The 23,108-nt window shown below is 39.4% G+C and overlaps 1 long non-coding RNA gene across 1 annotated transcript in view; it reads right to left on the reverse strand.

Moving 5' to 3' along the window:
- Positions 1-809: 809 nt before the first annotated feature.
- LOC136844222 (uncharacterized) overlaps positions 810-23,108 on the reverse strand; it is an 89,779-nt gene continuing 67,480 nt past the window's right edge. Inside the window, exons 3-4 of the long non-coding RNA XR_010854776.1 lie at positions 1,759-2,570; positions 810-1,637 (exon numbers count right to left, since the gene is read on the reverse strand). This is a non-coding gene — a long non-coding RNA (uncharacterized lncRNA). The remainder of the gene's footprint in view (positions 1,638-1,758; positions 2,571-23,108) is intronic.

A 23,108-nucleotide genomic window follows, 5' to 3' on the forward strand; every position in this document is an offset into this window, starting at 1 on the left:
TTTTATGTTATTCAGTATGTTTTCCAGTGGGAGTTTTTTAGCGAGATGTCCAATGCGTGTAGAGTTTGAATGCTTATCTTTGAGTTAATTTCGAGATGATCATTTAGGGTAGCGTTATCAATTCGCTGTTTTTTCAATGTAAAGCATTATCAACTCGCTGTTCTTTAATGTAAAGCGTCTTGACCTAGAAAAGCAAAAGCGTATTTTAAACAAAACGTGATAAAAATAAGCCCTCTTTTATCGTGTGTTATTCAGTCCAGATCTGTTGGTCAGAAATGCACAAACCTTCAATGTGTTAGTCAGATCTGTTGGTCGAAATGTACAAACCTTCAAATGCTTTCCTGACAGAAGTCGATACTGATTACGTATAAAGAGCGGGTCTTGTTTTTATCCTGTTTTTTAAAGTATGCAATTTTTCTTCTTTAAAGTAGATTCATGATAATGACAAAGTAGTGTTTCATTATTAAGTTTATAAAAGTTTCTCAAGTACAAAAAAAGACTAGTGCCATTGGTATATGCAGAAATGAAGTGATAAAGATACATCATCAACACACTAATGAGAGCTATTTACAGGGAAGAGTGGCTCAGCGTCCGAGGAAGTGGTGATTGCAAGAGTGTCTCCGGGACAATATAATGGATAAGCCGGTGCAACCGGTTCAAATGGCTCCCCCTAAATGTGACTCCCGGAGGCACTTGAAACTAGTTTGACAGCACTTCCCATCAGGTTGAAATGATTTAAAACTAGTGTGACCTTTATCCCCATCAGGTTGAAATGACTCCATTTTGAACGCTCAAAATAGCGACAATGCAGTGTTACATTTTTATTACAAAATTCCAACTATATGCGAACGATACTAAATGAAACCCCCGACTTGTTCTCCGATCCACACTGTCTCGTTAACTGCTACTGTATTTCGTTTTATGTATGTGCCATGTTTAAGTTGGACTGAACTTAGCCCACACAAACACGTTCACATTAAACGGGTTGACTTCCGCCAATATCTCCGTTGTAGTCCCCAGACTTTATCCTGACGCATTGAATAATCTCTGAGAATATTTTCGGGATGCTAGCGTGTAGTTACACCTCTGATGACGGCGTGTTGGTCCTCTTCTCCGGTGATGGCATATAACAATGAGCGAAAGAAATTTGCGTCTCCTTCGAGGTGTCGTAACTAGAAGCGGGGTTCGCTGGTGTTCTTGAAAATGTTATTTATTTTCCCGGTTGAACCTGATGTCTCGCTGTTCTGCGACCGTCAAAAGACAGAACTTGTAATCAATCTCCTGTTGCTCATCCCCGACGATCTTGGACACTTGGGGACGGCGGAGATGACGTTGGGGAGGAGACTTTTGAAGCAGCGCGTTCAAAGAAGGGCTTCAGGTTGCTTCCGTTCACCTTAAAACTTTTTGAGGGCAGTTTTCGTAGTTGCATTAACAAGACAGTATAGTCCCTTTTCGCAAACTTGAACCACCTCGTAGGGGCCATCCCACGGATCATTCTGCTTACCTCCTTTTCTGTCAGATATGCGAAGGTTGTAACGCAGCACCTTTTCGCCAACGAAAAATTTTTCTTTTGTATCGCCTCTTCGCAGAATCAGCTTTTGTTTTGCCTGGGCAAGCTCAATGTTGGCATCAGCTGCCTTGAAGACAACATCTTTTAAGAAATTTACATAAGTGTGGTTTATGGATGATTGTATATATATGTATCTCACAACATTCTGTAAGAACTTTACGTTGTATAAACGAAACAAAGAAGCCAACCTGTAATGTTTCAAGCTTTGAGAGAGTTGCTTGGAAATCTGCCTCATCAAATTCGGGATCGTCTTGATCAGATGTAAAGCCAGCGAACTCACTGTCCGCATCGATAGGTAGTACAGGTTCTCGGCCATACAACATCTTGAATGGTGAAAACTTGGTGGATGCCTGGACTGTAGATCTAAGAAAAACAAAATTAATAAACTATCAAATAACTACACTTTTTCGATAAGTACAGGTTTACCTTGATATGACTTACCTCAATGCCGATGAATGTGATAACAATTGTAATTCAAGTCGATCACTCACAGTTTGAAGAAGTTGATTTTGAACAGTTCGGTTGCTGCGCTCGACCAGTCCATTATACTGAAATTAATAGAATATATTCGCTTTAAACTAATTAAATTGTATAACAATCATATAGCCTAATTACAAAATAATTGCTTTAAAATTAGCAAAACTTTTAAATAATTGCTTTAAAATTAGCAAAACTCTTAATAATTTACTTGATGATATGCAGATGTGATTCACTGTGTTGTTCCAGTGAACGTGTGGAGCGCTTCTGAGACTGAGTTCACAAACTCTCTTCCCTGGTCATTGATTTGTATGGCAACACATCCATGACGACAGATAATGTCCTCATACAAGAACCGAGCCACTTCCACAGCTTCCTTCGATTTTGCGGTCCATTACTTTATCCCTGCCAATATGGCCGCCCAAAGAGACAGCTTCGTCAGTGCCACCAGCTCCGCGGTGACTAGCCAGCACAATTTCGAGCTGATTTTGGCGATCATCAATGACCCTAAGGAAGCGAACATCTGCAAGGATAGGTAAAAAAAAAAAAAATTGAAATTCATGCAAAGCTGTATGTCTCGTTGCTGAATAGTCAAATTTTCTCAAGTACTGTAAAAATCAATAAAAACAAACAAACTACTCACCAGTTAAATCTTTTCTGTTCGGTTTATGGACAAGTTTTAGACAGTTGTCTTGGATGACTAAAGACCGTCACTTTCTCCTAAAATTTGTTTTTTTCCCCTTGTTGTTCCCTAAATGTTCAGGGTACGTATTTGACACCAAAAACTCTTTCACTTCCTTCATTTCTCTGGAGAACTCCATAGCATCACCGCAATCAACTCATGGCACAGTGACAGTGACAATCCCATTGATCAGTACTTCTGAAGTCTATTCAATCTGGATATATCCTCAGGCCACGCCCCCACAGGGTACTATATCATACGTCGTAGATGAAAATTAAAATTAATTACATGAGGTCTGTTCACAGGTGATTTACTAATTGAAGGAACTGTAATGTTACATGTTTCAATAAACCCCAAGAGAAAATCGCAATTATAATTAAAAGGCAGGCAACTGGGTTGCCTATCGAGCTTCATCATCGCCCCGCCCCCGGCCTATCCCCGACTACTCACTCCGACATCCCATTAGGCGCCAGCTTACTTGCCTGTAAACGGTTATTTTAAATTTCACGTCACCGACAAAACTGCTTATGTTTACAGAACATTCTTTGCTCTGAATGACCTTTTCTCCCGTTCCCAAAAATGCTAACCCATTATTATTCCATTATCGTTTCATTACCACATATCTACTTTCTCTCTCTCTCTTGTGTATGGTCTCATATGGTTAGATACGCCATAGCTTAGGTTAACATGTTGCCATGGTTTATTTAGCTACGCAATGCAGTTTTGCGAAGTTATGTAGGTTATAATTTTGCGATCCATTTTGCCGTGAATATTCACTTTTCCAGATGCAGTTCATTCGGCGGCAGAGTAATTTAAAACTACTGAGAGTCATCTCAAACTAGCTGGGGGTCGTTTGAAACTAGTTTCAAATGACGGGGAGTAGACTGAACCTAGTTTGAGTGGACTGGAGGAGTCTTCTGAAACGGGGAGTCATTTGAACCGGTTACGCCGGTAATACAAGGCAGTTGAAAACAAATTTTGGACGCTAATTTTTTTTTTTTGCTGCGGGGCGGCTGTGGCCGCTGCCGGGTTAGGTAGTGATATTGCAAGATTAGTTAGTTTGTAAATATGCATGCATTTTGCAAAGCTGTGAAAGATACGTTTTAATGTAATAAATCTGAAGTGTGTCATAGTGTTTTTTAATTTCCCGAATGAGAGAGGAAAATTACTGAAGCAATTGTAGTTTAAGAAGCAAGTAATATTTAATACCATATTCCAAGTAGTCAGGTTTCTGAGCTTGCTGTACACCCAAGGCTACCAGAGTTGCCAATTAGTTTTATGTAACACCAAATTTTTTAACAGTGGAAAACCACCCAGTGCCAGGGGGACAAACGGGAAGGTGAAGGCGGCAGGTGAATCCTCCTCCACGCCAGTCAGGAGATAAGGAGTCAACTCTGCGGACTCTTCAGTCACCTGAAAAGTTCCATACTCTTCCACTTCCATGCTGGAGACACTTATCCTTACTCAATGCTGGTTAGCTAATTAATTACTTTTTACACAAACTATTTACTTTGCATCACTGTTATACGGCAATTTTGCAAATAAGGCGCTCTGAATTGATATATCTTGCATGAGAGAGTAACGAAGCATACCCATGACCTTGACATACAAGTTAACATGAACAGTAACTACAAGAATTAGTAAATGCATTTCCTTATCCAAACCCTTTGACACAACGAAGAGACCAGCAGTGGAAGATAATGGCAAATCATTAATATACTTATACTGCGCTATATAATTCATCATTACGTAATACGTGTTTGCTGAATAGGAAATTTAAGGCCATTTATAATCGGTGTCCGTATAACAAGGTTGGGCATATACTTTGTGAAAGTCTTGACTACGATAGAGAGACTAAACTACATACGTAACTACATGTATGCTTAGGATAAACAATGACTTGTAAAGAAAGCAAAGTTGCTAAATAGATACTGGCAAATCATATAGGAGCATAAGGTAACATTAATGTAACGTTACGCGGGTTAAATCAGTTATATAGCTGCTTCGATCCCTATTAAATCGTAACAATAGGTATTTCAAAAACTAGCCACAGGCGATCACGGTGATGTGGATCGATTGAGAGAAGTACGACTTCAACTTTTGACACAAGTCGTCGACAAGTCAATGAAGCCGGTCGAATGAAACTATGGCATTTCTTCAGTTAAAATGGCATTATACGCAAAATTTTACTGCATCATAATGACATTTTAGAGTTAATTTATCTGCGCCAGACTTTATTTGCCCCTTACGGTAATTGTGTAAATTTACTATGCAATATGGGGAATTTTAGACTTAATAAAATACTTAAAACTGGTGTGTATTCAAATAAAAACCAAAATTTAGTTCTCTATATTCGCATGAGGGAAAACACAACATTATTGCGACTAAGTATCATGACATCTCAGTCTGTATTCGTCAGTTACCTTCATTAGAAACATGCTGTCCGTGATACAATCGAGAAATTACTTATCGCAAACTACCTTAAACTACCGATGTCTCGACTTAAGTCTTGGGAATTAAATAGGTTATTTACATATATTTCTACTTAAAGTGTACATCTTTGGATATTACACCTAAATGCTTTTACAAGAGAGAAATTATATACTAATGGTGGCAGAACATGCAATACACTATGCAAGCAGACATTTTGTATACTGTTGATTATTAGGTTTACACTACTAATATCATTCTTCACATAATGATAATTCTTTGGTTACTGAGAAGGGAAAAAAAGAACTTATTCATTACATTTGCTTTTCATACTATAGTTAGAGCCCTTCAGTCCAATAACTGTAAAGTTATTGGTTATAGTTACGTGTGCACTTTATCTCTTATATTGGCTGAACAGCAAAAAAATTAACTGGAAACAAGTAACTCGAAGAGTAAGCCTATCCTACGGTTTTATTTCAGTCCTTCGATTAACCACACTAGACAATTCAGTGGTGTGATGCAGATCGTGCGTAACGTTCATTACCTAATACTATTGACCGCCATATTATCTAAAACTCCCCTTATGCTAGTTCTGTACACTTGCTGACTTGCATTTTCATTTTCATGAATATCACCATTCGGCACAGAATCGGGCAGTATCCACTGTCATCCAACTAAATGCTTAATACTAACTTCAATCAACATTCAATCCAACTCCACAAAGCACCCAGGCTTAGGTTTCTCTCGCCCTTTATCAGTGAACTTAACTTTAACCCTTTTAGGTTGATCAAAGGTTCAGACACTCCCTCAGGTCCCAAGTCCGGTTAGAGGAATGTGACACATCCTTAATATTATCATCTTATCATTATCTTGTTTTAATTATTCCCTGCAGACCAGTGCTTCTTTAACTGGTGAATGAATCACTCTTCTTTAACTTCTTGATAGTAAATGAGTCACTCAGAGTTGGTGAAATTTTCTTTTGGTGCTGAATGGAACGGCGTGGGCGAATGATGAGTAAACCACACGTGAAGAATAAATGACATGTACTTGCATTTCCATTAAGGTAACAAAAACTACTATTGGGAATATAAAAAGAACAATGTGCCCTGTTAAAATGCATAAAAGAAACCGGATCGAGATAAAGACGTTATGCAAAAGAACTCTCCCTCATTTAACAGTTTATCTCAAAAAAAAATAAATGAATCGAACAGAACTCAAGAAAAGGAGCGTCAGTGGTGACCCACAAACCTAATGACAGCGAACTCAAAATTGAAGAGATTCAATGCTAAGGACAGGAAGAATTTAACTGGATGAGGAAATATTGATGCGATAGTTGAGCACTGGAATCGACAAAGTTTCTCCTTCTCGATGATAAACATGACACTGACTAACAAACTATTTGTTGCTTTACCACAAACAGTATACGTGCTCATGAAATGGAAAACGCACCACACCTTGAAGAAGAATATATATCAAACAATTAACCCTCAATTACTCCAATCAAAGATACAGCTAAAGAGACCTTATACAGGAATTTTACAACATGGGTAAACATTATAAATGTCGACTGATTAATCCCTTCTTGAATGTCCATGTCAATCAACCACATGATGGAAAGCAAACATTCCATTAAGTAGTTCACATTCCTTTGCACAGTGACAAAACTTCTATCTCCTATGGTTGCTGAAGGCACCGAAGCATCAGCTCACTGAACAGACTGTTGGAACCACCATTCTTTCTTGAAAAGTTTAGTAAACTCACTGTATTTTCATACCAAAGCATCAACCAACCGTTGTTGTATTAGCATTAGAAGGAGCAGGTCCCTTCTAATGGGAACGGTAGATGTGACAGTGGAACAAATAAACGAAAGAATATTGAAGATCAAAATGAAGGTAAAACAAGTGTTCTCGTTATACTGACCACAACCAGGAAGACCGAAAGAGGCAGGGGAAGAAACAGTTTATGCAGGAGTGGCAAATTTAAACATGATTTTACTATGCGAAGCACAAACAGGTTTCTGTTGATATACCAGGGAAGGCATCCTTAATACAATGTCCACTGCTGGGATTGATCTGACAGTGAGGGACAGAAACAGGATGAAGAAAAAGACAGCAAGAAACTACAAGCATGAAAACTGAAAGGTGGAAAATCCAAACGTATATATATTAAACAAAGTGTAATTATAGCATAAAAAGAGAATGCAGGTGACACAGTGGACAGAGCATCGATACATGATGGGAGAATCAAGACGTACGAAGGCGTATAAGAGAGAGAAAAGACATCCTTCAAGCAATAGGAAAAGAGAAGGGAGGGAGGTATCAAGGGGAAAAAAATGGGAGGAACTAAGTCAGATCAACACGGCAGAGGGAAGAGAAATATATTGAGAAGAGCAAAGTGGCTAAGGAATGATGAAAAATGGAGATGAAACGAAAAGAAATCGAATGGAATATTTGAGGAATGCTTTGAGCATCGTCTGAAAAAAAAATAAAGATTAAAACAACTAGTAAGCCAGTTACTGAAGAGCTGACCAGAAAACAGGTACTGTATAGGAAAATCTGACCAAGATCAATGGAAGGACCAGAAGAAAGAGAAAAGGAGTAAGTGATAAGCATTTGCAAAGGATACGAGAAACTGTTGAAATCGATCCTTTTCAGGCTTGCTTATTGCTAGAGAGGTCAGCAACCGAGCCAATCCTTATAATGAGGCAACTGCACGAAAGTTCCTTGCAAAGAGGAAGAGGAAGTTATTCACATCTGTAATTCTTGGTCAAGAACCTACGCTTTTTGAAACACATAAGCATTTGAAGCCTTGGCCCATTGACTACTAGCACCAACTACAGTTTCTGTGTTTCCCATTACTGTATGCTATTTCTTTCGAATGAACAAATTATTCTTTGGAAGCTTGAAAGCCAAGTCAATCGTATCCGGAACATTCGCCGTAAACATTTTTGCCGTAGGAAAACTCCCCTCAGGAATTTTCGCCGTAGGAGACTTTGCCGTAAGACAATTTCGCCGCATTTGTTATCAAGTATATATGGCAAACACTATTGTTACTTCCATTTAAACTTTTTAATAAGCGAAGTACCTTGCTATCAAGTATATCTGGAACCTACTAACGTTACATTTTGATTGACGAAGTACCTTGTTATATAATTAAAATACCCAAATAGAATACCTAATTTTAACACTCAAAGGTGTAGAGTTAAACTCTTTAAATTTTCTTTAGTCACTCGACAATATTTTTTCATTGTAAAGCCCATAACAATGGTCTATCAAGTGAAAGTACCAGAGGCGGTGTGAAATTTGTTATTGATCCTAACTTTGTTTACAGAATTGATAGAAAATACGGTGAAAAAACATATTGGAATGTAAATCTAGAGTGCATACCGTGCTGGAAAATGATAATTTATCTATAATATGTAAAACATTTGGCGAGCATTGCCATCCATCTCATCCATCAAAACCAAAAATGTATGAAGCAAAAACAAAATTGAAATCACTAGCCACTAATTCACAAACTTCTGCACGGTCATTAATTGCAGAAATTTCATCTAGTTAAGATGACCATTGTCTTTGCTACCGACTTCATCGCATTTGTCTCGCAGTATTAGAGGTTGGAGGCAGAAGAAAAGCCAAGCTCCCCCGATCCCAACCGGAAGAAGTGGATATACAATACCTGAAGAATATACTGTAGATTTATTGAAAATGGTGAGAACTTTTTATTGTACGATAGTGGTGAAGATGATCCGGATAGAATTTTAGTGTTTGGCACTCAAGCTGGGTTAGAGGACCTTGCTAATAATAAAGATTGGGCTTGTGATGGCACTTTTAAATGTAGCCGAGATATATGTATTATCAGTTATTCACGTTACATATTATCATAAGACATAATAGCGTACCGCGTCTTTTTGTTTTGCTACCTAGTAAATCACAAGTAACCTACAGCAGACTTTTTAGCGCCTTAAAGGACTTACACCCATCAATCCATCATTAGAGCCCGAAACCTTAATGGCTGGATTTCGAGAAAACAATTATCAATGCTTTCTGTGATATGTTTCCAGCAACAAATATAACAGGTTGTTTATTTCATACGGCTAAGAATATCTATCGCCACATTGTGGATATAGGTTTAAAGTCACGCTATCTTACGGACGCAGAATTTAACCACAAAATCAAATGCTTCACTGCGTTAGCATTTCTGCCACTGTGTGATGTTATTGATGGTTTTCTTGAACTGACTGACAATGATGATTTGCCCCAAGTATTTGTATCATATTTTGAAACTCACTATATCGGAGGAGAACGGGGTCGAGGTGAACGAAGACAGAATGCAATAACTTCCTACTGAATTGTGGAATGTCTTCGAACAGACAGAATGGGCGTACGAACAGAACCAACAGCAGCGTATAAGGCTTCCACAATGCAGTACAGAGCTCCATGACTAACATGCACCCAAATTTGTGGAAACTAATGTCGTATTTGAAAAAGGAAGAGACATTAGCAAAAAAGGAAAAGTGATTTAGATCGAGGAGATGCAGTACAAATGAAGAAAATATATATTGATATCAATGCAAGACTGATATCAATGCAAGACTTCAGCGGAAAATGCTTCATTACAGTCCAACGCAAAAAACATTTACGAAGCATTGCTTGGAATTTGCACACATTTTAAATAATTTTTTTGTTAATTTGATATATTTTGTCTTTTATTTTTTAAATAAATATTTACTTTTTAATTTCTTTTCTGATGTTTGACCCTGTAAAAAAAGACATGTTAAGTAATACTTATAAAAATAAAGTCCTGTCTATACAAAGCTTTTTTTTTTATCCTTACCAAAATAAATCAATGTTTGGAACACAAATAATTCACAAATTATAACAAATTATGATAAAATTTACAAGGAACAAAAAAAGGAAACATGGTACTTTTGTTAATCAAAATGTAAAAATCAGATATACTTGATAACAAGGTACTTCGCTTATTAAAATGTTAAAATCGAAGGAACAATAGTGAGAGCCATATATACTTGATAACAAGGTACTTCGCATATTAAATCGGACATTACTCCAAAAGGGACCGTTCAAGGGTATCGGAAAAAAAAATGCGACGAAATTGTCTTACGGCAAAAATCCTATACGGCAAATTTTCCTACGGTGAAAATTCCTGAGGCGAGTTTTCCTACGGCAAAAATGTTTACGGCGAATGTTCCTAGGGCAGTCAATGGCCTGTGGGCATAATCCCATATGAACGATGTCTTCTGAATAATAATAATAATAATAATAATAATAATAATAATAATAATAATAATAATAATAATAATAATAAACACAAAACAAGAGTGCAGACAGTGGCAGGTGTATCTAAGGAATTTAAATTTAAAGCTGGTGTCCACCAAAGGTAACCTTTAAGACTTTTGCTGCTTTCATAGTAATACAGGAAATTACAGAAGGGTACAGAAAGGGTGGTCCTGGTAACTGCTATGTGCAAGTAACGGCAGAATTAGGTGACGAGAATACAGCAATATTTAAAAGTGGAAGAGTGGAATGGAAAGGAAGGAACTTAAAATCAATAAATCTTACGGTGACTGGAAAGGGAGCAAAGGAAAAAGGTTTTCAGTCACGAAAGTGGCCATGCAAATGGAGTCCTGTACACTCAATAACAGATGGCGTCACAAGAGATATGGTCAGGACTGCCAAAATAAACAACTAAGGGAACGTTCCGCGATGTAAAAGAGCAGGAATAGGAAAATAGATGTAGGTGGGATACCTTATTCTCGAAAAACTCGGGTCTTGGAAGAGATGAAGCTTTTCTGTTACCAAGGGAACACTTGACTCTTATGGCGTATTGCGATATTAGCCATGACGAGAAGAGTCCTGTGTTGACGAAATACAAAAAAGATAGCTGCAAAAAATACTACTATCACATTCCAGAAAGGCCTGATAATACAACTCAGTGCTGCGAAATACGGGCGCTGACAGAGGTATAATGGGGACTACGAAGGCATCACTAAGTTATGCTATGATTCGCAGCCAAATACAGAGGGAATATGATAATGCAAGTGATGTCCCGTGGCTGCAAAATAGACTGAGATGGTTTGGGCCATTAAGAGGTGGCGAGATAAGGAACAGATTGTCAAGACAGCAGTAAATAAGGAAGTAGTAGGAAATAGGGAAGTAACAGAAAAAGGAGATAGGTCAGACAGGGAATCACCCGGAAAATGCACCAAATGGAGAGGAGTAGAGACAACCCCATTACACATCTTATAACTTAAAAGGGAAAATCTGACATAAATAATATTGATGACATCTTCCTATGTGCAAGAGGATTAGCATGACTACCGTCATGAAGTTCTTTAAAAAATACTGCAATTGCTTTAAAATGTCTGTCGTAGAAATACAGGCATACCCTATTTATTGACGTTAAATATTGCGACAAAGTTTCTCTCTACGACTGTATCTAAGTTTACTCAACTAAAACGAGTTTACTGACTGTGCTACTAGTTTAGCAACACATAAATACATTAATGTGATTTTTTCATTTATATATTTCAGGAATGTCCAAAACATTGAACGAGAGTGAAGAATTTCCAAATCCATTTATTTTTGATAGGAAGGAAAAGGAAAGACGACCACCAAAACAAAGAGATTCAGTTGGCTGTGAAAGATATTCCATGATACAAATACTCTTTTGGTGAATGACACTGATACAGCTATAGCAGCACGACATGAAAACTTGACTCACAAAACTCGCCAAGGACAAGCAATCACTTCCTCATGTTCTTCCACTCATGAAACGCGTTTCTTTGACGTTCCGTTTTACACATCCTATGATCTCCTGTGGTATATGGATATAAGAAATAAAATTCGTTCTCTTCCGACAGTCTACATCATTATATTCTTAATTTATTGAGCCAGTAATTCGACATTATGTTCTTTACGTATTCCAGGTGCCTAATATTGGATGACATACTTTGGTACGAGCTATTTTTTGTGCCAAGGCTAATATAGTGGACGAACTAAAGCCATTAATTAGCCCTTGAACTTTGCACCTACTTCTCCCCTGACTTGAACTGGCTTCCAACAAGTTCTGCATCTTTCCTTTGGCAAGTCATGGCAATCGTTGTTTTGTTTTTTAACGCTCAGCCTGTGTATTAATAAGGGCATTTATTGTCAGTACCAAGCCTGTGTGTGGAGCATCTGTAAAAGAATATTAACCCATTATGACTGAGCATGCACAGTCTACTCGGTTCTTAAACTTGAACGTAAAACAGTTGGATTTTTTTATACTCCACAGCCAGGTTCAATATTTTCGTAGGAAGCTACGCGATCGAATACTTTTAGTTGGGAAAGAATGCCCATCAATACAGTTACTCCGCCAAAGTCAAGTTACTCACAAATGCACCGCTGTCCCAAAATACCTAAAGAATTCGTACGATTATCACCCTTGTGAATCGTGAAGCAAGATAATTGTATTAGGTCAAGCGAGCAAAGGGAGTCAAGCTACGTTCACACATTCACGTATCAAGGCACGCATGCCCACGCACGGCCACGAACGGGGCGGAGCCAGAGAGTACGTAAAAACAACGCAAACACAACGTAAATGTACCGTAAGTACTGTGTAAATGCGGCAGCATGCGGCGCGACCGTTACGGACCACCTGGCCGTGCGCCGGGGGGCAGGAACCTTTCGGCCTGCTCGAAACCCTGCGGGGTGGCCAGGTCAACTGTCAGGTAGCGTGGCCCGACCGCTGGCGTGGCGCCACCCGCGGGCTGACCGCGCAGCTGCCACGCCGTTACCTGGGGCACACGCTGCCCCAGGGCACTGCGTGGCTGTCAGAATGGCGTGGGAGTAGACGCGGCAACGCTGCCGCACCCCCCGCAACCGCGTAGATGTGGCAACGCTTTGACCTGGGATAAAAGGGGCAGGCGGCGTGCTTCCAGGTCAGTGCTTCTCTGGCCAGCATCCTGTTGCTATCTCCTCAGCGCCTCCGTCTTCGCCCCACTGCAGCAGCCAAGATGCCCAAAGGACCCATGCTGAAGAGGACCAGGAAAGGGGCCCTGAGAACTCCAGGAGCCCTGGCAGCTGGAGTTGCCCCCACGCAAAGCCTCCTGAAGCTGATGGTCCCCCTTCAGGCAGCGATGCTGTTGTGCTGCAGCTCGAGGCCGACGAGCTCGTGACGGAGAGCGACCTGAGGAGGAGGAAGAGGACCTTGCCCTCGCCTACGAGAGCGACCCGCCGCCGCCACCGACGACAACGCCCACGAGGGGATGCCGACGCCGACACCGAAGGCACTCCTGATGGAGATGGCCCTACATTTTTTCAAGAAGTCGAGGATGAGTGTGCGCAGGTGTCAGAACAGCTGAGCCTGCACCTGAAAATGGAGGTGCTCGGTGCCATCCAACGATATATCCGTGCCACCAAAGAGGGCTGCACGGTGCCGTCGAGGGCCATGATGACCCACACCATGGCACTGACAACGGAGGTGTCAGGCACCTGCAGTTCCTGCCAGCCTGTCGGCATCGCAGCAGCAGCGGGCACTCACTGCACAGCAGCTGGCGCTCCTGCAAGCACAGTTGGTGACATCCACACCAAAAGACCTCAGCAACCTGTCGCTTGACACGACATTCCTCAACAATTTGCAGGGCTAATTTATATACTGTTGTATTTCCTTTTTGCTGTTATGTATGTGTATGTTTTTATTTTATATTAAATAAATATATTTTGCAATATCATGTCTAGCTCTATCCTCTGCTCAAATATCATGTATTCAATGAAGTAGCTATAATACAAGTACACAAATAAAGAAGGCAAAATGAACCTGAATACACTAACATTTCATTATTGACTTTGAAATAAGTTCAAAATACTTTATGTAACATTTGTGCACAGAAGAAAAATGACAACAGGCAAAATATTAGCAAGCCATATAAAATGTCAAAAATATCGGGGAGAAGGTAGTTTCAAAACGATAGAATTTTCATATCAGAATATCAACAATGTAAATGCTAAGAGCAGGTACTTTCAAGAACATAGAATTATCACCTCAGAATTAAAACAATGTAAAGAGAAGGTACTTTCAAAAATGATAGAATTATCATATCAGAATAGAAACAATGTTAAGAGAAGGTACTTTCAAAAATGATAGAATTATCATATCAGAATAGATTCCATGTAAAGAAATTATTAAAAAGGGCAAATAACTACATCATCTTCCTTTTATTTATATATATGTTTGTTTCATATTTATTAAACATACATTGCAATGTCATGGCCCGCCCTATCCTCTTCCCATTTACCAAGTATTGATGAGAGTAATATATCATGGATTTGAGCAATATCTTTATTAAATCAACTAAAATAAACGAAGTACACAAATGCACAGGGCAAAATAATCCTGAACTGATACATTATTGATTTATAAATAAGTCCAAAATAAATACAGGAACAGAATAGAAACAATGTTAAGAGAAGGTACTTTCAAAAATGATAGAAATATCATATCAGAATAGATTCCATGTACAGAAATTATTAAAAAGGGCAAAATAACTACAGGTCTCTGGTACGATATAGCTGGGGTTTAACCCCGCAGTACGTAAATAACGTGACGTTTGCGTAACTCAGTTACGCAGAACGTAACACATACGGTATACGTACGCTGGTGTTACGTGCTCTGCCACGCACTACTTCTGCCTGCGCCGCCGCTTGTTTGTCAGCGTCACGTCACCCTTACGCAGTGCGTACATTTGCGGCGCACTATAATGCGCATGCATCACGCACATCGTCCCGTGACACGTATCCAGTTGGGCGGGGCCTATTTTCTCGCGTATGCGCAAGTTTCACCAATTCTGGCTGTGTGCGCGCATGCGTGCCTTGATACGTGAATGTGTGAACTTAGCATCACAGTCGAATTCCCGGGAAAGTCAGTTGAAAGAACGACTTGGAATCGTTGAACAAGCTCTACGGATCTGTCCTCATCAATTGCTCATTTGGTTGGAAATCTTTTCAAAACTTGACAGATTTTATAGTTTTAGAGTTATAGAACATCGTCTGTAAGAGAGACTGGGTTCACGCACTTTAACTTTTCCCCTATATTTCTCTCTCTCTCTCTCTCTCTCTCTCTCTCTCTCTCTCTCTCAATACCCAACCTTTTTTTTTCCGGGGAAAAATCGAATTTGGAATTGAAAACCTGATAACGAAGATAAGGGACTAAAAAAATCCTGCAAAATGTGAAGAAAAAATGTGATAAATGCCAAAAAACGCGCTTGCTGTCATTAGGTGTGGTGTCACTGTGCAGCCGTCCGTACGGCCTAGGGCTGTAGGGATAAAGAGCATTACCAAGGTTAGTCTCGGTGCCTTTCACAATTACATACCTAACTGGAGGATTTCGCATATTTCATTTTCATAGTATTGACTGTTAAGTTCGATAATTATATCCCGCCGAAGAACATTTCATTCAAAATCTTTATTATTTCTAAAGACTACCAATGCACTTCCTGAGGATCATAATATGCTTTATACAGTTATGTCAATTTTAACTTGTCACAATAGAAGTAAGTTAGGTATTTCGAAAAGCCGTTCAAACGAAAAAGCTATTTCTCAGTACTGTGGCCAGGATTTTTTATTAAAAATACAGATTTTTACGAGACTTACAGACTTCTACTCCCCCCCCCCGGGTTCCTGGATACAGCCTTGGCGTATAATTTTGTTACCAAATTATCTATTGGTATTTCTAAGTAATAGATACACGGCGGGTATTTAGCGAGAAATGGCAGTTTCTTATAGTATTTTGGCTGCTTATTTACAATTTAACGTTATTTTTGGGGGGTTGAATGTAATTAACCTGTAATTAACTCCTGAAGTCCATCCAACAAGGAGTTTCCATACGCAATCTTCACAAGACAGCGTCTGTTTCGAACGGTTCATATCCCGTCCGGCAAGTGCAATACCTTGGAAACTGGTTTTTTCTACACTTTTAGGACTTCTAACACTGGCGGTGCATTTGTTTGTTGTCGGCCAAATGGAATGTCCCTTCGACGTGTTCAGTATTGGCATGGGGGGCGGGGGGTGGCGTACCCATACGTTAACAAGTTATTGCACTTGCCAGACGGGATATGAACCACTCGAAACAGACGTAGCCGTGCTCTGTCTTGTGAAGATCGCGTATGGAAACCCCCTTGTTGGATGGACGGTAATTCCATAGGGTAGCTCCGCGCCTGTTTTTACCTTGGGAACTTGCTTTTCCTGGACTTTTAGACCTCCTGGAAGCGGAGTTGGGCTTCCTTGTTGGCGGTCATGTCATTTGCCCCCTGCATTAACTCAAAAGTAAGGGGAAAGTGTGAGAACACGGGGTTGCGAGTGGGGAACGAGAATGTTGCGAAGTGAAAATGTTTACATTACGGGTGCGCAAGAACAAGTGGGAGCCATGCGCAGAAGCGAGGGAGCGGCTGTGTGGGGAGCAACGGGGGCGGGAGGAATTGCCTCACGTACCCCAAATGCGGGGGTAACTGAGAAAACCACAGGGGTGGGGGCCGGGGTTGGGAAGGAACACTGCCAAGCAATGGAAATGGGGGCAAAAAACATGACCGTGAACAAACAAAACCTAACACCGGTACCAGGACACCTAAAAGTGCAGAAAAAACAAGTTCCCAAGGCAAAAACAGGGGCAGGAAGGTACGGCTGAAAGCAGCAACCTGTAAAAAAATGAGTTGCACAGTAAAATACCTTGAGGGGAAAAGAATCTATGTCTATGTCTATGTCTGACGGTTTATCAAGTATCCCTTCTTTCGCTATTAAGCGTTCAGACGGGATTTCCAAATAACTTATATTTTAGTTAAAAATTACAAAAGTTTAAAAGTCTATGTAATGTTAAGAGGGTTAATTGCATTTGTCTCAGTATTATAGCTGAGTGAAAATAAATGGGTTTTCAATAGCTTTTTGAACTGAAAGATATTTTCAGCACACTTTAACTGATACCGGAAGTTGATTATACAATCTAGGAGCACAGTGCTTAAAAGTTCTCGTACCCAGAGTGGTCGTTGCACGAGGCTCATCAAGTCTGAAATCATCACGGGAAAGGCGTGTATGAACACCAGGCCCAACTACGTATCTTTTCAGGCAACCTTTAAGATACAATGGTTCTCCCGTGCTAATAGCTTGATATGTTAAGACGCAAAGTTTAAAAATAATCCTTGCTTTAACTGGTAACCAGTGTAATTTAATTAAGGTTGGAGTAATATGTTCCCTCGGGGATATACCAACAATTAGTCTAGCAGCTCTATTCAAAATCATTTGAAGTTTCTTAAGTCGATAATTAGGTAAGTTGTAATACAACGAGTTACAATAGTCTACTCTACTAACTACCAAACTATTAATTAGCAGCTTAGTGGCATCTTCGTTAAGATATTTTCTAATGGATGCGATATTCCTCAGATGATAATTTGCGGTCCTAACCACGTTGTTAATATGTTCATCAAATGTCAAAGAACCATCAACTACTACCCCGAGATCTCTGACTTTATCAGTTAACAAAATATTCTCCTTATTGATGGAGATGCTATTAACGTTATCAAACCTTCTTAAGTTATATTTAGTGCCAATTAGAATACATTCAGTTTTATTTTCATTTAGTTTCAGCTTTTTCTTTTGCATCCATTTCGAAACATCTGCCATGAGTCTATCAATAACAGCTTGATCTTCAATCATGTCATCCACTATTAAATAAAACTGGGTGTCATCAGCAAAAAATTTACATTGAACGCCATGTAATTTAAATATCCAAGACAACTCGATTGTATAAATACTAAAAAGAACCGGGCCAAGTACGCTTCCTTGTGGAACACCCGTGGTGAGCTTTCTACTTTCAGAATATCTATCTTTAACCTTCACCTTGAAAGATCTATTCGATAAATAGTTATTAAACCATTTAAGAGCATCCCCATCGATCCCAATAGCAGTCATATCCTCTATTAACACTTCATGAACCACTGTATCAAAAGCAGCGCTAAGATCTAGGAGAATAAGCAAGCTACATTTACCGTCATCAGAGAAACCTAACAAATCATTAATTACGGCACAAAGAGCTGTTTCAGTAGAATGGAATTTCCGATAAGCCGACTGATCTTCAGGAATAGCTCCAATTACTTTCAAGTGCTGACTGAGTTGATCTAGAGGACTTACCTTAGGTACCGGGAGGGTAGAGGTCAGCCGCTGCCTTTAGGAATGCGTGGAACCTGGTGTTGGGTGCGGAGAAGTGAATTTTAAAGTAGGCTACAGCCAGGTAGCCTACAAAATTGTATTTCCTCCTGCCGTACCTGGGGCTGCTGGCTCTGCGTTCCCGCCACCTCCTCTCAATGATGTTGGTGTGGGCACCGGTTTCCGGGTCGACAAAGTTGAGGGAGTGGTTGACCGTCAGGCGGGTGTAGCCTTCGGCGCCGAGGGTATCGTAGGCCTTCCAACAGTCAGAGATGACAGTAGTGCCGGGGAGGATAAAGTCCTTGATAATGGCCACTAAAGTTGCTGCACTCCTGTCCTCAACGGGGACGACGAAGAAGTTCCGTGTCTCCCGGCAAATAGCGCCAATTTCGCCAAAGACCTACTGGCCCTCAGCCACCCGGCCGCATATTTCCCAAGTCTGGAAGAGTATAAGGATAGGGAAAATTAGGACCAATCAAAGCGCGCGGAACTGATCATGACGTTATCACAAGCCACGCCTTTTAGCTCCTCAGTCACATATCCATTATCGCCAGTCACGGTGCCGAAGAAAAACTTCACAAATTCACAGTTTATGGCTTGTATGACTTATACATTTTAGTGAGATATATTTAAACATATTGCAACATTAATTTAACAACAATATATTCTTCAAATAGATACACCGTGAATTATATTATCCGTTATTGGCTTCTCCTTGGTAATAATGGTCAGTGCCTGTTAATTCCTGCTCCCAAAGTCGATATTTACTGCATAAATAATATTTTCATCGCGAGTTTCTAAATTATGTACTTGAAAAGGCATGTTGAATTCCATTTATAAAGAGTTGCAATAACTCATGGGATGAATAAAACAATATAATACAAGATGGTAAAAATGATGGTGTAAAATGATGGTATATGACCTGTAAAAGCACTACAGACTACAGACAGGAGGCCAAGAACTTCGCGGCGCTTCGACTCCCATCAAGATGAATTTAATCTTGGACTTCGAAAGTGACGGCTTTAAAATGTTGACATTAAATATGAACAAGACTGTGTAAAACTTAGAACCAATGTCAAGTGCAGAGAAGAATTCAAGCAGTGGAAAGAAACTTTGTGAAAAAAATAAGCAGTTTTAATTCTTATAAATTGTACCCAGTTGGCGGCGAAAGAAAATGTTGCAAATGCTAAGTCGCATGGCAGTGGTCACTGAGCTAGAGGGCAACTGAAGTAAGTTGCTGCTAAAATGTTGACAGGATGTAGTGTTATATGCTGGACTGCAATATACTTTTTTCTCATCCCTAAAGTACTTCTTGTCAGTTAAGAATATATAAAAAAAACAAACTCTGAACATTTACCGATATATTATTTCAATGCAGTTTGTTTTATTTGGCTTTCATTATTGTATAAATTTAAGTCTCAGCTCAGTACTTAGTCCATTTTAGCCCCCAAGGATGTACAGTACTGTGTTATATATATATATATATATATATATATATATATATATATATATATATATATATATATATATATATATATATATATATATGGAGATAAATGAGAACTCAGTCCTGGAACATGAGTTTATTCCAACGTTTCGACTGCCGAGGTCTCCTTCAGGGAACTGACTAAGTACAGGTTATAGCAAGTATATATACAAAATCATATTCCCCAGGGCTGCAAATGTCGGGTAGGGTAAGGAGATTAAAACATTAGCGCAGCCCTCGGGAGTATGATTTTGTATATATACTTGCTACAACCTATACTTTGTCAGGTCCTTGAAGAAGACCTCTGCCGTCGAAACGTTGGAATAAACTCATGTTCCAGTACTGAGTTCTCTATCTCATTATAACCACACCTGTCAAAAATGAACTCTCATCATATATATATATATATATATATATATATATATATATATATATATATATATATATATATATATATATATATATATATATATATTATATATATATATATATATATATATATATATATATGTGTGTGTGTGTGTGTGTGTGTGTGTGTGTGTGTGTTTGTATAGGGATTTTGCTTGTCTTAACGTTTACCACTGGCCCAATCGAGCATGTAACGTTTTTTCAGGCGTTACTGCCTGTTGTTTCAGGCTATAAAAAGGTATTATGTACAGTACTAAAATAATAACTGCCTTATGCTTAAATGAAATGTGGAGGATACAGTTTTGACGACAAATTTATGCACTTAAGGCATACATTTGGCTATTGAGTGTGAGCTTGTATGAAAACAGTGGATACTCATTTACTACCGTTATCCCTGGCTTCAATTAATACATGTTGAATATTTGTATAAAATTTTCTGCTGAAAGAGAGTTTGGAAAAAAGTGTCATCTATATTTATTTTAAAGCATATTGCAGTTCTAATAAATTTATGCATCAATTCTGCTCTAGTTTAGCTTAGTAAAAAGTCTACTGTAAATCCATGAATAGGCATTCTGTACTCCTATAATTGCTAAAAATATTAAATTCTAATGAAACAGTCATTTTAATTATTTGTACACAATGAATGACAAGCATGAAGTGTTTGCTAAAAAATATTAAATATAAATTAAATAATCAGTGCTTTCTTTGTACACAATGAATTTTAAGCAAAAATCACGTAAGGGCTTGCTAAAAATATTCAATACTATATTATATTATCACTTTTTGTTTATCTGTACACAATTAAAAATCAAAAGCAAAAAATATTCAACGAAAAACTTATATATTTGTACACAATGAATTACAAGTACCAATCAGGTAAGGACATCACGAAGGTTATCAAAACGAAATCCACTTAAAAAGGCAATTTTTTACTACAGCTTATCAAGTACACCTTGAAAAGCAACCTTATTCAGATTAGCTACTGATAGGGTGAGTTTGTCAAGTAACTAACTATATTTGGTTACAGTAGGCTAACTTAGATCACCAAAACAACAATACTGTAGGTTTCCTCAAGGGCACATTAGCTCTTGAAATAATTTAATGAATGAAGCTGATACGGTGTCCCTGTAAATAGTAGGGACTATATCAGTCTGATTCCTGTTCATAACCTAGTAATGTCCAGTATATTGCTTTTATACAATGCACAGTAATGTTCATTACTACGAAATAGCATAGCCTATGTCCATAGAAAGCCGTAGCGTAAGCCTACTCCCTCTCTCTATTTCCCCCTACAAACAGGTCAGATACCATCATTTTTACCATCTTGTATATTTTTTTATCCATCCCATGAGTTATCACAACTCATCATAAATGGAATTAAACATGCATTTTCATGTATGTAATTTAGAAACTCACGATGAAAATATTATTTATGCAGTAAATATCGATTTTGTGAGCTGGAATTAACAGGCACTGACCATTATTACCAAGAAGGGGAAGCCAATAACGCATAATACATTTCACGGTGTATCTCATTTGAAGAATATATTGTTGTTAAATTAGTGTTGCATTGTGTTTAGATATATCTGACTAAAATGTATAAGTCATACAAGCCATAAACTGTGAAATTGGAAAGCTTTTCTTCGGCATCGTGACTGGCGGTAATGGATATGGGACTGAGGAGCTAAAAGGCGTGGCTTTTGACGTCATGATCAGCTCCTCGCGCTTTGATTGGTCCTAATTTTCCCTACCCTTGTACTCTTCCAGACTTGGGAAATATGCCACCCGGCCAACGTTGTACTTGTGTTTCCCGAGCTTTGCCTCGTCTATCTCGACAGTAGTGCCGGGCCCACCAATCCTCCTGTTTTGCTTCACACACCAGTTGACGATTACCTCACGCGCAAAACCAGTCATTAATTGAGGCGTCGCTCAAGTTAAGTTCTGACCTAGCAGCATCGTAAGAAAACCAGTCAGAAACGTATATGAAGCAAAAAAAGAACAGTCTCAACGTCGAGGCGGGAACCAGAAAACCAAGTATTCCTGAACAGCGACTGGTAATAGCTGCACCTCTTCCGGCCCTTCTTGGCTGCTCCATAGTTCCTGTCGCACCTGAAAGCCCGCTTGCGGATGTGGAGGCAAATGCACTGGGTCTTGTGGAGGCCGTGGTCCTGGCACAGCTTAATCAACCGCTCGTAGTTGCCGAAGTAGTAAGCGGAAAAATTACGGTAACTGACACAGCAGTTACCTCAGCTTAGTGGTAAACTGTGCCGGGTTAACGGCTCAGGCACGTGCGAACGGATTCAGCCATTGTACTGAAGTTATAGGCATGGATAGCAGGTGGGGGTTTGGTGGGTTACAGGGGGTGGTGTATTGTAGGGGTTTTAGCGCAATAGTTGTTGGGGGAGGATGGGTGAGGAACTTGGGGGTGGAGAGGGAAACTTAGGCGGCAACGTAGGGGCCGTTGGAATTTCCCTAGGGACGCCGCGTTCATTACTGGCTCAGGGTGGATATATGTGTTGCAACAAGTGGCAGTAAGTGCATCAGGGGTCGGGGGAACTTATGAAAAAATAGTTTGGAGAAACTTTTTTTGGGGGGCACAAATACACTTTCGCCGGGTTCAGTACTGGGTTGGGGGGGGTATATGCCTATGTGGCTTTAGGGGGGGAGGTAAAGAAACGGAGTTGGGGTGCGAAAAATGAGTTTGGGGAAATTGGTTTTCTGGGGGCACAAATAGACTTTTGCCAAGTTTAGGGAACTTATGAAAAAATAGTTTGGAGAAACTGTTTTTTGGGGGGCACAAATACACTTTCGCCTGGTTCAGTACTGGATTCGGGGGGTATATGCCTATGTGGCTTTTGGGGGGAA

The sequence above is a fragment of the Macrobrachium rosenbergii genome, chromosome 12 (genome assembly GCF_040412425.1).
Source record: "Macrobrachium rosenbergii isolate ZJJX-2024 chromosome 12, ASM4041242v1, whole genome shotgun sequence".
NCBI lineage: Eukaryota > Metazoa > Arthropoda > Malacostraca > Decapoda > Palaemonidae > Macrobrachium > Macrobrachium rosenbergii.